The sequence below is a fragment of the Pelophylax lessonae genome (genome assembly GCF_965119305.1).
Source record: "Pelophylax lessonae genome assembly, chromosome: 7".
Taxonomy (NCBI): domain Eukaryota; kingdom Metazoa; phylum Chordata; class Amphibia; order Anura; family Ranidae; genus Pelophylax; species Pelophylax lessonae.
In genome coordinates, this window is record NC_138774.1 from 104,985,802 (window position 1) to 105,001,926 (window position 16,125).

Here is a 16,125-nt window from a genome sequence, read left to right on the forward strand (position 1 = left end):
AGCAGTTCATTGAGGACCTATATTCGACTACTGCACACAGTGTGAGGCTCATCTCTAAGCTTGGGAAACCACTATACTTTTAGACTTTCACATGAACGTGGCCCTGTCTGGTCCCGGGCATTAATGAGTGCGCACACGCATGAAAGGTATGCCCACATGCAGGGTGAAGTGGGCCCCTATATATGTTTTGCTCTCACACTTAAGCAAACTGACCAGTGAAGTGAACTGTGCCCTTTTCTAAGTGTTTCTGGGCACGGTACACCTAACTATTCCCAGGTACAGTTTGAGGCACTCATACTACACAAACGAACTGGACAAAGGGGGTGAATGTCCAGACATGGTTAAAGTCCCCCAAAGCCTCTTCTAGAAGGTGCATTGGAGCCTGCTGGAGTAAGGAGTAAGGTAGGTATTACACATTATTCCTCTTACCATTGTTTTACCAGGCATTTAACCCTTGTAGAGGGCCGCATTGCAACAGTATTTTTTCTGAAATTCCTAGGGTTGGGATTTAAGGGCCCATTTACTTTTTGAGGTGCGTTAACACACCCTGGCATGGTAGAAATCGTATACAGTATGTTATACATCTGCAATCTAAGCATTGCAAGTGTGATCTCTATAACTGATCCAGGTGAAATAACTTACAGTGAGGGAAAATATAATTTGATCCCCTGCTGATTTTGTATTTTTGCACACTGACAAAGAAATGATCAGTCTGTAAGTTTGATGGTAGGTTTATTTAAACAGTGAGGGACAGAATAACAACAAAAATATCCAGAAAAACGCATTTCAAAAAAGTTATAATTTGATCAGTGGCGGCCGGTGCGTTGGGGGCGCAGGGGCGCCGCCCCCCCTATCCATGCGTCCGGCCCCCTAATCTACATGCGGGGTACCGGACGCATGGAGTTCAATGGGGGTTTTATTTTCTTCTGAAGCACGTAATTAGAGGCTCTAATAGGCTTCAGAAAAGGGTGGACCCGGGGTGCAGAGCAGTGCGCCCTGAGCCCACCCATTGTGTGACAATAGCGAATGAATATGCGCTATTGTCACACGGATCCTCCTCCTAGCCAATCAGGAAGCGGGTCTGAGACCCATCTTCTGATTGACCGAAGGGCGAACCTTTGCCATTGGCCAAGGAAGAGGACTCGGAAGACGCGGAGGACTGAGGAGAAGCCGCCGCTGCATCAGGTAAGTGCACTGGTCTCTCTGCATGCTGGACACTCTGCATTGATGGGGGCACGCTGTGGTCACTCTACATTGAAGGGGGCATGCTGTGGTCACTCTACATTGAAGGGGGCATGCTGTGGTCACTCTACATTAAAGGGGGCATGCTGTGGTCACTCTGCATTGAAGGGGGCATGCTGTGGTCACTCTGCATTGAAGGGGGGCACGCTGTGGTCACTCTTTATTGAAGGAGGCACGCTGTGGTCACTCTTCATTGAAGGGAGCACACTATACTTTGATTACTGAATGCCCCTTTCACACTTTTGTGACCTCACAAAAGTCACGCAATTTTTTGCCGCAAAGCAATGCCTATTACATTTTTTTGTTTGCGCCTCCCCCAAAAATTTTGAGCACCAGCCGCCACTGAATTTGATTTGCATTTTAATGAGTGAAATAAGTATTTGACCCCTTCGAAAAATATGACTTAGTACTTGGTGGCAAAACTCTTGTTGGCAATCACAGTGGTCAGATGTTTTTCACACCTCTCAGAAGGGATTATGTCCCACTCCTCTTTGCAGATCCTCTCCAAGTCATTAGGGTTTCGAGGCTGACGTTTGGTAACTCGAACTTTCAGCTCCCTCCACATATTTTCTATGGGATTAAGGTCTGGAGACTGGCAAGGGCACTCCAGGACCTTAATTTGCTTCTTCTTGAGCCACTCCTTTGTTGCTTTGGCCGTGTGTTTTGGGTCATTGTCATGTTGGAATAACCACCCACAACCCATTTTCAATGCCCTGGCTAAGGGAAGGAGGTTCTCACCCAGGATTTGACGGTACATGGCCACCTCCATTATCCCTTTTGATGTGGTGAAGTGGTCCTGTACCCTTAGTAGAAAAGCACCCCCAAAGCATAATGTTTCCACCTCCATGTTTAGTGGTGGGGATAATGTTCTTGGGGTCATAGGCAGCATTTCTCCTCTTCAAAACAGGGTGAGTTGAGTTGATGCCAAAGAGCTCGATTTTGGTCTCATCTGACCACAACACTTTCACCAAGTTCTTCTCTGAATCATTCAGATGTTTAGCAAACGTCATACGGGCCTGTAAATGTGCTTTCTTGAGCAGAGGGACCTTGCAGGCTCTGCAGGATTTCAGTCCTTCACAGTGTAGTTACCAATTATTTTCTTGGTGACTATGGTCCCAGCTATCTTGAGATCATTGACAAGATTCTCCTGTGTAGTTCTGGGCTAATTCCCCACCATTCTACACTAGGACACTAGGCGTAAAATTTTTTGACTATGCCTATAGGGCAGTCCCAGGGGGTATACTCCCACTTCCTGCTATAGGTCTTCAGTTTTTTTCTGCCTAGTCAGGAGTAAGGACCTAGTTCCTTGCTGGGATCTCTGGTCCTAGCATTTCTTCCTTTTTATATGGAATTTTTTAGCTTTTATTATTTTCTGTTCCTGTGAGAAGTACAATCAATTCTGTTCCTGTGAGAACTACAATTAACTGCTAGACTGGGTGAAGGACTGAATATTCTTGATCCTTACGGTCTGCCCAGTCTGGCCAGCGAGCGCGACCCGATCTCAGCTCTGCGCTGGGTTGGCTGCCAAATAACCCCACTGGACGGGGGCTGGCCGGCAAGTAAATGCCTCGCGACGATGCATATCTCCAGTCACAACCCTGGCCACGACTTGAGTTGCAGCATGCCTCTGGCCCGCAGCATCCCCATTCCAAGATGGTGCGGTGGTCTGCCTGGAGTGGTGCCCGTCCGGTCCCAAGGTGTGTTGAGTAGTGTCCCTCCTCCCTTCTGGTGTTTTTGTGGGGTGGACGTGGGCCCCTTCCTGGGTTGGTCGGACCCCCGAGCGCCCTTCCTTCCCACATAACGCTCCCCCTCACTATCGGGGTCCCTCTCTGGACAACCCCACATTCACGCACCCCTAGATATCCCCACTCCACCCCGATAGGGTGGCTATGCCTGTTGTTATGTTTGGGGGCATTGAGCGGGTGCTGGGGGTCGGGGGGCACACCACTGGATGCTCAAAAAGCGTTCTTTGGGGGGGATGGTCCTGGTGGCCCCCCTTGCTGTCCAAATGTACCTGGAGGCCTGGGGGTCCCGGGAGCCATGAGGGCGCGGCCATTTTGCAGTGGATGACTGTTCTCTCTATCGGCGGCCATGTTTGTGTAGTCCGGCGGCCATTTTCTTGTAGTTTCTGATTACTATCACACGGTGGCCAAGTCAATGGAGCGGTGAATTGATGGTGGGCCTCTAGTGTCAATTCCTTAACTTTTTTATGATCACTGCACGGTGTGAAGCCTGGCACTCTGTCTCTGTACCAGAGTAGGGGGTGGTTAGTCCCTGTGGGTGCTAAACGGCTCCCTCTTTTCTATAGCAGTAGCCTGGTACGCTGGGACTTGTGGTGCCGCTGCAGATGCGAGTAACCCTACTGGGTCTGTGTCCATGCACCCGGAGTGCTCTGATAGTGAGGATGAATCCTCTTCCACGACAGCCATGCATGAAAAAGCACTAGTGAATGCACTGCTTGTATCAGTGCGGGAATCTTTAAAATTGGAGGGCACAGCTACGGCTGTGTTGGCGGCGCAGGTGCACTTTGGTACCCCCAGAGCCTCAAAGGCAGCAAAGGTATTCCTCTTTCCTGCCTATTTCAACAGCATTGTTGCGAGTCAATGGGGTTCCCCAAATTGCACTGTCGGGGTACCTAAGCGTTTCGCTAGAAGGTATTCTTTTGAAGAGTCCCTGTTAAAGAAACTGACAGTACCACCTGTGGTGGACTCTCAGGTTTCCAGGTTGAATCAAGCCAACCTTCTCCCGGTGGAGGACTCTCCATCCTTTAAGGACCTTTTTGACAAGAGAGCTGAATCTCTGGTCCGATACCTTTTTACCATGGCTTGTTCAATTCTGCGTCTGGTGTTTGCCACAACCTTGGTTTCCCAGACCTTAACGGAATGGCCTAAGCTCCTGCGCCAGGATTTTGAAGGGGGGCAACCTCCTCCTGACTAGGGATGATCGAACTTTTGAAAAGTTCGGTTCGACCAGAACACCCGAACTTCACGAAAGTTCGGTTCGGATTTCAGAACCCCATTGAAATCAATGGGACCCGAACTTCTGTAATCAAAAAACACCATTTTTAAGCCCTAAAACCCAATAAATGCCCCTAAAAAGTGCCTAGGGTTCTGGGTCATGCCCCAGGGACTATTAATCACACAAAAAAAAGTTCTTAAAAATTGTCGTTTTTGATAGATAGCCAATTATTGAAAAAATTAAAAAAAAAAAAAAAAAAAGAGATTTCTTTGGATTTAGTGTCTGGGGGGTCTAAAAGTTGTACCTGTGAAGTTTCAGCTCTGTAGCATGTCCAGAACCAGAATTACAGCATACCAAACCTTCAAAAATGACTTTTTTGCTTAACCGCACCTTTCTTTTGCTCCTAATCAACGGCTCAGCCAATGTGTATGATGGGGACATAATGCAGTGCACTGGGAACAAGATTAGAGGTTTTTTTGGAAAAAGGTGCTGTCTCTTTAAATGTGCATATAATTAACGGGTGTATTTCCACAATGGGGCTTTTATTACCAAATGTTTCAAGAAGTCCAAAGATGTATGTAATTGCACTTTATTTCATGTAAAATGGTGTTTGGTGCACTTTAACTTGAAATCTCACAAGAAACAGACATATATGCACGGATACATTGAGGGTTAGGGGTAGGGGCCACAATGTAGTGCAGAGTGAACAAGATTAGAGATGTTTTGGATGAATACTGTTGTCTCTTGACTTTGAATAGAAGTAAAGGATGCTTAAAAATTGGGCATTTGGTGGTGCGGACGATGCCTTGACACCATATCCCTATGAAAGTGCTGGTAATGAAAGCAATAATTGCCTTTGTAAGGAAAAAAATTACAATGATATGCATCTGTGTGACAGGTGCGCAAAAATTGTTGTTTGGGTGTTGGCGGAGCCATACCACTGTAAGCCCAAAGAGCTGGTGTTGAAGAAGGCGTAAAAATTATGAAGGTGTGCACCTGTGGAACAGGTGCGCAAACATGGTAGTTTTGGTGTTGGCGGAGCCTCCCCACCATAACCCCAAAGAGCTGGCTTTGAAGGAGGCCCAAAAATTGTAAAGGTGTGCACCTGTGGAACAGGTTCGCAAACATGGTAGTTTTTGTTTCGCATAGCCTCCCCACCTTAACCCCAAAGAGCTGGTGTTGAAGGAGGCCCAAAAATTGTAAAGGTGTGCACCTGTGGAACAGGTGCGCAAACATTGTCGTTTTTGTTTTAGCATAGCCTCCCCACCTTAACCCCAAAGAGCTGGTGTTGAAGGAGGCCCAAAAATTGTAAAGGTGTGCACCTGTGGAACAGGTTCGCAAACATGGTAGTTTTTGTTTAGCATAGCCTCCCCACCTTAACCCCAAAGAGCTGGTGTTGAAGGAGGCCCAAAAATTGTAAAGGTGTGCAGCTGTGGAACAGGTGCGCAAACATTGTCATTTTTGTTTTAGCATAGCCTCCCCACCTTAACCCCAAAGAGCTGGTGTTGAAGGAGGCCCAAAAATTGTAAAGGTGTGCACCTGTGGAACAGGTTCGCAAACATGGTAGTTTTTGTTTAGCATAGCCTCCCCACCTTAACCCCAAAGAGCTGGTGTTGAAGGAGGCCCAAAAATTGTAAAGGTGTGCACCTGTGGAACAGGTGCGCAAACATTGTCGTTTTTGTTTTAGCATAGCCTCCCCACCTTAACCCCAAAGAGCTGGCGTTGAAGGAGGCCCAAAAATTGTAAAGGTGTGCACCTGTGGAACAGGTGCGCAAACATTGTCGTTTTTGTTTTAGCATAGCCTCCCCACCTTAACCCCAAAGAGCTGGTGTTGAAGGAGGCCCAAAAATTGTAAAGGTGTGCACCTGTGGAACAGGTGCGCAAACATTGTCGTTTTTGTTTTAGCATAGCCTCCCCACCTTAACCCCAAAGAGCTGGCGTTGAAGGAGGCCCAAAAATTGTAAAGGTGTGCACCTGTGGAACAGGTGCGCAAACATTGTAGTTTTTGTTTTAGCATAGCCTCCCCACCTTAACCCCAAAGAGCTGGTGTTGAAGGAGGCCCAAAAATTGTAAAGGTGTGCACCTGTGGAACAGGTGCGCAAACATTGTCGTTTTTGTTTTAGCATAGCCTCCCCACCTTAACCCCAAAGAGCTGGTGTTGAAGGAGGCCCAAAAATTGTAAAGGTGTGCACCTGTGGAACAGGTGCGCAAACATTGTCGTTTTTGTTTTAGCATAGCCTCCCCACCTTAACCCCAAAGAGCTGGCGTTGAAGGAGGCCCAAAAATTGTAAAGGTGTGCACCTGTGGAACAGGTGCGCAAACATTGTAGTTTTTGTTTTAGCATAGCCTCCCCACCTTAACCCCAAAGAGCTGGTGTTGAAGGAGGCCCAAAAATTGTAAAGGTGTGCACCTGTGGAACAGGTGCGCAAACATTGTCGTTTTTGTTTTAGCATAGCCTCCCCACCTTAACCCCAAAGAGCTGGTGTTGAAGGAGGCCCAAAAATTGTAAAGGTGTGCACCTGTGGAACAGGTGCGCAAACATTGTCGTTTTTGTTTTAGCATAGCCTCCCCACCTTAACCCCAAAGAGCTGGTGTTGAAGGAGGCCCAAAAATTGTAAAGGTGTGCACCTGTGGAACAGGTGCGCAAACATTGTCGTTTTTGTTTAAGCATAGCCTCCCCACCTTAACCCCAAAGAGCTGGGGTTGAAGGAGGCCCAAAAATTGTAAAGGTGTGCACCTGTGGAACAGGTGCGCAAACATTGTCGTTTTTGTCATAACCAAAATGAGGTTCTGTGAACGTAAAGAGAATGAGAGGAGGGTTTGAGGGTGGCACCATGGTCCAGGCTTAAACTGAGGCTCAACTGCCACATCACAACGATAGCCTAGTCTACAAGGTCTGCATCAGGTGCATCAAAGCTTGATATCCACGACTGATTCATCTTAATGAATGTCAAACGGTCGACTGAGTCGGTGGAGAGTCTAGTTCGATGGTCTGTGACGAATCCTCCTGCTGCGCTGAATGCCCGTTCCGATAGGACACTGGAAGCAGGGCAGGCCAACAACTCCATGGCATACTGGGCCAGTTCTGGCCAGTGGTCTAATCTTAAGACCCAGTATGCCAGTGGATCGGATTCGTCACATGAAAAGCCCTCTGTGTCACTTTGTGCCCTCACGTAATCGTCCACCATGTGATGCAGACGCTGTCGATGCGATGTGGCAGCTGAGAGGCCTGGGCGGTGAGGACTAAAAAAAGACCGAAAGGCATCCGTCAACCGCACGCCTTCTCCAACGCTCCTCTCGTGACCACCAGTAGAATCCATGGTAGGTTGTCCCCGCCCCTGCACCCTACGGGAGTCGGGGAACATGTTCACCAGATTCCTCTTGAGACTGTCCTCAAGGGATTTGATCCTGTGGACTCTATGGGTGGATGGGAAAAGCTCCGAGACTTTACACTTGTACCGGGGGTCAAGTAGGGTGGCCAACCAATAGTGGTTAGTCTCTTTAATGGCCTTGATTCTGGGGTCCTTTCGCAGGCTCTGGAGCATGATGTTTCCCATGCGTCGCAAATTAGCGAAGGCCTGAGAAGCTGACTCCTCGGGGTCACTCATAACGACATTATCTTCAACGGGCTCCTCCTCCTCCCAGCCACGTACTACTCCAAAGTGTCCCGAGGGAGTCAAACTAGGCCTTGCAGATTGCCGCATGTCTTCCTCCTCCTCCTCCTCAAACCCTGCAAAAGTTCCCGCAGAATCGTCCTCCTCCTCCTCTTCCACCCCTGGATCCTGCTCGGGCCTCTGGGAGCTAGGCATAATGGGGTCAGGATTCTCAGGATAAAGGGGGCCTTGAGAGGCAAGGAAGTCCTCCTCTTCCTCCTGCTGCTCTGCCTCCAGTGCCCTGTCCATAATGCCACGCAGAGTGTGCTCCAACAAAAACAGTACCGGTAGGGTGTCACTGATGCATGCGCTGTCCCGGCTGACCATCCTTGTGGCCTCCTCAAATGGCGAGAGGACAGCGCATGCATCCTTAATCAAAAGCCACTGCCGTGGTGAAAAGAAGCCCAGGCGCGCAGAGCCAGTGCTGGTGCCGTACTCGCATAGGTATTCATTGAGGGCCCTCTGCTGCGTGTACAGGCGCTGCAGCATAGCCAAGGTGGAGTTCCAGCGGGTGGGCATGTCACAGATGAGGCGGTGTACCGGCAGGTGAAACTCGCGCTGCACTTCGGCCAAACGTGCAGTGGCACTGTACGACCGCCTGAAGTGACTGCACACCCTTCTTGCCATCCTTAGCACATCCTGCATTCCCGGGTACGAGTTCAAAAACCGCTGTACCACGAGATTCAGGACATGCGCCAGGCATGGCACATGGGTTAACTTTCCCTGACGAAGGGCGGCCAGGAGGTTTGACCCATTATCAGTAACCACCATCCCTGGCTGCAGCTGGCGTGGTGTCAACCACCTCTGGGCCTGTGCCTGCAGAGCCCCAAGAATCTGAGGGGCAGTGTGCTGCCTGTCCCCTAGACACACAAGCTGCAGCACTGCGTGACACCTTTTGGCCTGAGACATAGAATAGCCCTTTGAACGTTTACGTGGTATCTCATCATATTCAAAGGACCATTCTGCAGAGGAGGGCATGGAGGAGGTAGAGGAGGAGGAGCAGGAGGGGGTAGAAGTGATCGATCTACCCGGATCAGCGACACCACCAGCTGTTTGCAGACGTGGGGGCAACACTGGCTGCAGCACCGAGCCCTGGCTACAATCCCTTCCACTGGCAAGCAGTGTCACCCAGTGAGCAGTGACAGAAATGTACCGTCCCTGCCCATGTTTGCTTGACCAAGTGTCAGCCGTCAAGTGTATCTTACGGCTGACTGACTTGGCCAGGGATGACACTACATTGCCTTCCACATGTTGGTATAGGGATGGCAGGGCCTTACGGGAAAAGTAATGCCGACTTGGCACCTGCCACTGTGGAACTGCACATTTTGCGAAGTCACGGAAGGGAGCAGACTCTACCAGGTTAAATGGTAATAGTTGCAGAGCCAGTAGTTTAGCCAAACTACTGTTTAGACGCTGGGCATGTGGGTGGCGGGGAGTATACATTTTTTTTCGTTCCAGCATGTGTGGAATCGAAATTTGGCGTCTAGATGATACAGCTGGTGGTGTGCTGGAGGTAGATGCGACACTGCCTGCTATATCATCATCCCTGCCAGTGGAGGCTGCCAACAGGTGACGAGTGACTATAGCAGGGCCAGGAACAGACTGATGTGCAGGTGGAGCAGGTGGAGCAGATGGAGCATGAGGAGGAGCGCGAGGAGAACTAGGAGGCCGACTGACCAATCTTTGGCCCTTTTGTGGGTTCTTTAAATGCTCCTGCCAACGGGCCGAGTGGTGGGTTGTCAAATGCCTGTTTAGGCAGCTTGTACCCAGGTGGTTGACATTTTTGCCACGTTTTATACCCTTCTTACAAATCTTGCAGATCGCAACTGTTTTATCTGCATGGGATGTCTCAAAAAAGGCCCAGCAAGATGAGGTGTGTATAGTGGCCCGGGAGACAACAGGTGCGGCCTTAGATGGAGTAGGCCGTCTGCTCTCCCCTCTTGCTTGCTCTGCCTCCTCCTCAACCTCAGACCCAACATCTGACTCCATCAAAGACTGAGCATCAGGCCTGGCCTGGGAGACAACAGGTGCGGCCTTAGATGGAGCGGGCCGTCTGCTCTCCCCTCTTGTTTGCTCTGCCTCCTCCTCAACCTCAGACCCAACATCTGATTCTATCAAAGACTGAGCATCAGGCCTGGCCTGGGAGACAACAGGTGCGGCCTTAGATGGAGCGGGCCGTCTGCTCTCCCCTCTTGTTTGCTCTGCCTCCTCCTCAAACTCAGACCCAACATCAGACTCCATAAAGGACTGAGCATCAGGCTGGAGTAGATGGCCGACACTGTGGTCAAACAGCTCAGCTGACTCCTCTGCCATGTCTGAAATTGGGTCTAAGGGAGGACATGAGGTGGACATGGACTCATCTGTATTTGTTCTGACAACTGCAGAAGACTGACCACTTTTCTCTGCCTGGGTCACTGTAGTTGCAGATGATGCCGATGATGAGGGTTTGTTCATATAGTCCACCACCTCCTGTACATACTGTGGACGTATAGCTTGGCCACTGCCGGAGAACAATCCAAATGGTGGCCTGGCTGAGGACTGACCACCACGTCCACCCCTGCCTCTAGACACCCTAGAAGCTGTGCCCCTTTCCGCAGCAGGGCCACGTATGCCTTTTCTTGGTCTACCAGGCATATTTCTCAATGATGCGTTGGCAACTGTGTGCGGTGAAAAACGCACACTGCTATGCGACCCACAGTTGTCGCTGGATACAGCACAGCAGTTGCGGTTCACGCACAGTAGCAAAGCCTTTTGCACAGTGGACCTAACGCTTTGAACAACAGGCGTTAGGTTGTCACTGATGCGTTGGCAACTGTGTGCGGTGAAAAACGCACACTGCTATGCGACCCACAGTTGTCGCTGGATACAGCACAGCAGTTGCGTGTCACGCACAGTTGCAAAGGCTTTTGTACAGTGCACCTAACGCTTTGAACAACAGGCGTTAAGTTGTCACTGATGCGTTGGCAACTGTGTGCGGTGAAAAACGCACACTGCTATGCGACCCACAGTTGTCGCTGGATACAGCACAGCAGTTGCGGTTCACGCACAGTAGCAAAGCCTTTTGCACAGTGGACCTAACGCTTTGAACAACAGGCGTTAGGTTGTCACTGATGCGTTGGCAACTGTGTGCGGTGAAAAACGCACACTGCTATGCGACCCACAGTTGTCGCTGGATACAGCACAGCAGTTGCGTGTCACGCACAGTTGCAAAGGCTTTTGTACAGTGCACCTAACGCTTTGAACAACAGGCGTTAAGTTGTCACTGTATTTTGCTGCCTAGCAAGCACGTATACCTGCTGTGATACAGCAGCACTGTGCCACGTGCTCACTAAACAGAACCCTCACACTTTCCCTACAGAAACTAAATTTTCAAATCTAACTAATGTAGTACAAAGTTCCCTAACTACACTAGATATCCCTTTCCACTAAATAGAAAGCTCCATACAGCAGAAGACTGACACTGTCCCTTAAGTTTTTTTTTTTTTTTTTTTTTTTTTTTTTAAACTCTAAGAACCAGCACAATCGCTGTATCTAACTACACTGGCTGTAAGCTAAATACAATTCTGCTATATGGAGCTTTAGAACCACTCGATATGTAGGAAATGTAGTGTAGCAAGCAGGAGTCAGACAGAACTGCTTCAACTCTCTTCAACAGGCTCTGGATAACTGTGCTAGGGGTTAGGCGGGGCCATCTTATATAGTGTGGGGCGTATTCACTCCTGATTGGCCTCTGGTCCCCGTAGTCACTCCAATCACGTTCCTAGGAGACTCCTGCCCCCTCATTGGCTTTTGCAGACGTTTCTGGGCCAATCACGGGCTTTTAAAGCCCAGTTCCTGTCCCAGTGCATTTTGGGCGGTTCTGGTGGCCGAATACCGAACTTTTGCCGCAAAAAGTTCGGTATTCGGCCGAATATCGAACATCCAATGTTCGGGTCGAACCGATGGTCGACCCGAACCGTTCGATCATCCCTACTCCTGACCTGGCGGAGCTGGCAGACCAGTTGGTCCAGGGGTTGCAGTATATCTGTGGTGCCTCACTGGATGCGGCCCCCTTAGCTTGCAGGGTGTCCGTGACAGCAAGGACCCTTTGCCACATGATTTGGCTGAAATACTGTCTGCGAACCAGGCTTCCAAGAATGTACTGACTGATCTCCCCTTTGTAGGAGACCGCCTGTTTGGAGCTTCCATGAAAGAGATCATTAAGGGTCTTACAGGGGGTAAGAGTACTCTGATTCCGCAGATTACCAGGAGCAAAGAGTCTTGTCACAAACGTGGCCCTTTCTTCTCTGCCCATAAGCAGTCCTTTCGTCCCAGACAAGCCCACTTCGGCCTGAAGGGGCACCCTCACCCGTATCTGGGATGGGGGGGACACCTTCACTTCCTTCCAGATCTGTGGACCTCCTTGATTCAAGATAATAGGTTCCAAGAGTTGATTCAGTCCGGTTACAAGATTGAGTCTGAGTCCTTGCCTCCAGCAAGGTTCTTCCCTTCCAACCTGCACTTGTCCCCAGATCGCCTATGAGGTCTTCTTGGGGCGGTACAGGGTCTGCTCTCACAAGGGGTCATTGTACCAGTTCCAGAATCGGAACGCTTTCAGGGGTATTAGTCAAACCTATTTACTGTCCCAGGAAGGAAGGCAAGGTCGGTCCAATTCTGGACCTCAAGGCCTTGAACTGCTTTGTGCGAGTTCAGAAATTTCGGATGGAGTCTATTCGCACAATAGTGGCATCCCTTCATCAGGGAGATTTTCTGGCCTCTATTGACATCAAGGATGATTACCTTCATATCCCAATATATGTTGGGCATCAGCGTTTCCTTCACTTTGCCTTGGGCAAGGAGCACTACCAATTAGTGGCGTTACCCTTTGGTCTCACCTCGGCTCCTTTGGGTATTCGCAAACGTTTTAGCCCCGGTGTTACGGCAGAAGGGGATTGTGGTACTGGGGTACCTGGATGACCTCCTTCTGTGAGCAGAGTCTCTGAATGCCTTACAAGACAATCTGGACATTTTGGTGCAAACTTTGCAAGAGTTCGGGTGGAAACTGAATTTCCAAAAATCTGCTCTGGTACCATCCACCAAACTGGACTACCTGGGCCTGAACCTGGACTCGGCCTCAGCCCTCAGGGTGTTTCTTCCAGAGGAGAAGCTCCAGAAGTTGCAGGATGCAATTTGGCTCATGTTGTCAAACCGGCATTCATCTCTCAGGACCTGCATGCAAGTGCTGGGCCTGATGGTCTCCACCTTCGAGGCGGTTCTGTTTCCTCAGTTCCATACAAGATCTCTGCAAAAGGAGATTCTTGCCAAATGAAACAAGAATCCAAAGTCTCTAGACAATCTGATCCTGTTGAGCCGGGGTACGATGGGGGTCCCTGATCTGGTGGCTCCGCTCTCCGGCGCTTCGACAGGGAAAATCCTTTCTCTCCCTGTACTGAATGGTGGTCCCATGGATGTCAGCCTGTCTGGGTGGGTAGGTGTCTTGGCCACGGATTGTGCTCAGGGGGTTTGGACTCTGAAGGAGTCCAGCCTACCGATCAATATTCTGGAAATTTGGGCGATCAGGCTTTGCCTGACCCAATGGATGGGTCATCTGCAGGGGGGCCCAGTAAGGATTCAATCGGACAATGCCACGGCAATGGCCTATGTCAATCATCAAGGGGGCACCAAAGGGCCCTAGCAGCTCGGGAAGTAGCCGGCATTCTAAGGTGGGCAGAACACTTTTTTCCAGTCTCTGCTGTGCATATTCAAGGGGTGGAAAATTGACAGGCGGACTACCTCAGTTGGCAGACGTTGGATCAGGGAGAATGGTCTCTCCACCCGGAAGTGTTTCATAAACTGTGTCTCCGGTGGGGGACTGCCAGTGTGGACCCGTTGGCCTCTCGTCTCAACAGGAAGATGCAGAGGTTCCTAGCAAGGTCTCGGGATCCTCATAGCAAGGTCTCGGGATCCTCTGGCCAATGCCACAGATGCTCTGGTGGCCTCTTTTATATATGCATTTCCTCCAATAACTCTTCTGCCGAGACTCCTGCGAAGAATTGAGGCAGCAGGAATTCCGGTCATCCTAGTGGCCCGGACTGGCCTCACAGGTCTTGGTACGCAGACCTGGTATGTCTGCGTATGCATGTCCCTTGGAGACTCCCTCTCAGAGAAGATCTGTTAGCTTAAGGGCTGATCTTCCATCCTAATTTACAGTCGCTGGCTTTAATGGCTTGGCTATTGAAAGCCAAGTGCTGAAGGGGTTTCTAAATTGGTGATTTCTATGCTGTTAAAAGCTAGAAAATCTATTACCAGGAAGATTTATCATTGAGTCTGGAAGGTGTACATTGTGTGGTGTGAGCCTCGGGGGGGGGGGTTTCCCCCGTTCCTTTTGGGGGTTTTGTGTCTTGGAGTTACTACAAAGAGGTGTAGATCAGCGTTGGCCTTGGGTATCATCAAAGGCCAGATTTCGGCCCTGGTGATTTTCTTTCAGTGCTTGTTGGCCACAAATTCCTTGGTTCACACCTTTTTTACATAGTTACATAGTAGGTGAGGTTGAATAAAGACAATAGTCCATCCAGTCCAACCTGTGTAGGTGTGTGTGGCTGTAATCATCTCACATAGCCCTTAATGTCCTGATCCTTGAGATGTACGTCTAAGAGTCTTTTGAAAGCCACCATACTTCCCGCAGAAACCACCCCTTGTGGTAGAGAATTCCACAATCTTGTAGCCCTAACAGTAAAGACCCCCCACGTTGCCGGAGGTTAAAACGCTTCTCCTCTAAACGCATTGTATGCCCTCTTGTCCTCATGCAATCCCTTCGACTGAACAGCTTTTTTTCTAATCTGAGATCCCCATTGAGATATCTATAAATTGCTATCATGTCCCCCCTCAGGCGTCTCTTCTCCAGGGAGAATAAATCGAGCCACTGCAGACGCTCTTCATAGTTAAGGTTCTCCAATCCCCTAATCAGTTTAGTTGCCCTTCTCTGGACTCTCTCCAGCTCCAACACATCCCTCCTGAGGACTGGCGACCAGAACTGGACAGAATACTCCAGACGCGGTCGGACCAGAGTTTTATAAAGTGGAAGGATTATAGTTTTATCTCTGGAATACATCCCTTTCTTTCTACATGCTAATATTCTGCTGGCTTTGGCAGCTGCCGCTTGACATTGCATGCTGTTGCCTAATCTATCATCAACCAAGACTCCCAGATCCTTCTCCATTTTTGATTCTCCCAAGGGTTCCCCTCCTAACGTTTATTGTGTTTTTATGTTTTTAGTCCCCAAGTGCAAAACCTTACACTTCTCCACGTTAAACCTCATTTGCCATGTCGTTGCCCACTCCGTTATTTTGTCCAGGTCATTCTGTAGGATATCTGCTTCATGCTGTGCAGTTATTGCCCTGGCCAATTTTGTGTCATCTGCAAAAACTGATATTGAACTACTGATCCCATCCTCAATGCTGTTTATGAATAAATTGAACAAGGTTGGTCCCAGGACAGAGCCCTGGGGGACCCCGCTTACTACCTCAGACCAGTCTGAGTATGCGCTGTTTACTACCACCCTTTGGACACGCCCTTTTAGCCAGTTCCGTATCCAAGAGCAAACCCTGCTGTCGATACCTGCAGACCTTATTTTATAAATTAAGCGCTTGTGGGGAACTGTATCAAGCGCCTTAAAATCCAAGTACACCACATCCACTGGTCTGCCCCTATCTAGCTCACAGCTCACCTCCTCGTAGAATGTTAAGAGATTGGTTTGACAAGAACGCCCATTTGTAAACCCGTGCTGATTACTGCTGATGATGTTGTTGTCTTTAGCAAACTCTACGATATAGTCCCTTATCATCCCCTCCAGAAGTTTACATACTATTGATGTCACACTGACAGGCCTATAATTTCCCGGGATATGCCTCTGCCCCTTTTTAAATATCGGAATCACGTTAGCTTTCCTCCAATCCCCTGGTACATCTCCTGTCCTAATACTGTCAGCAAAGATCAGGAACAGTGGTCTAGATATAACCTTACTGAGTTCCTTGAGTACTCTCGGATGTACGCCATCCGGGCCTGGTGATTTGTTTGTGTTAATTTTATCCAGCCTTTCCCTGATTTCACCCTCTGTTAGCCATAGTGGCAAGTCCTGTGTATTACTACTAACCATACAGTCAAGGTCAGTGTACCCCTCCTTTTCCTGTGTAAAGACTGACGAGAAAAAAGCATTTAGCACGGTTGCTTTTTCAGTGTCCTCTGTAACCATCCTCCCATCATTGTTAATTATGTCGTGCAATATGCTCTGCCC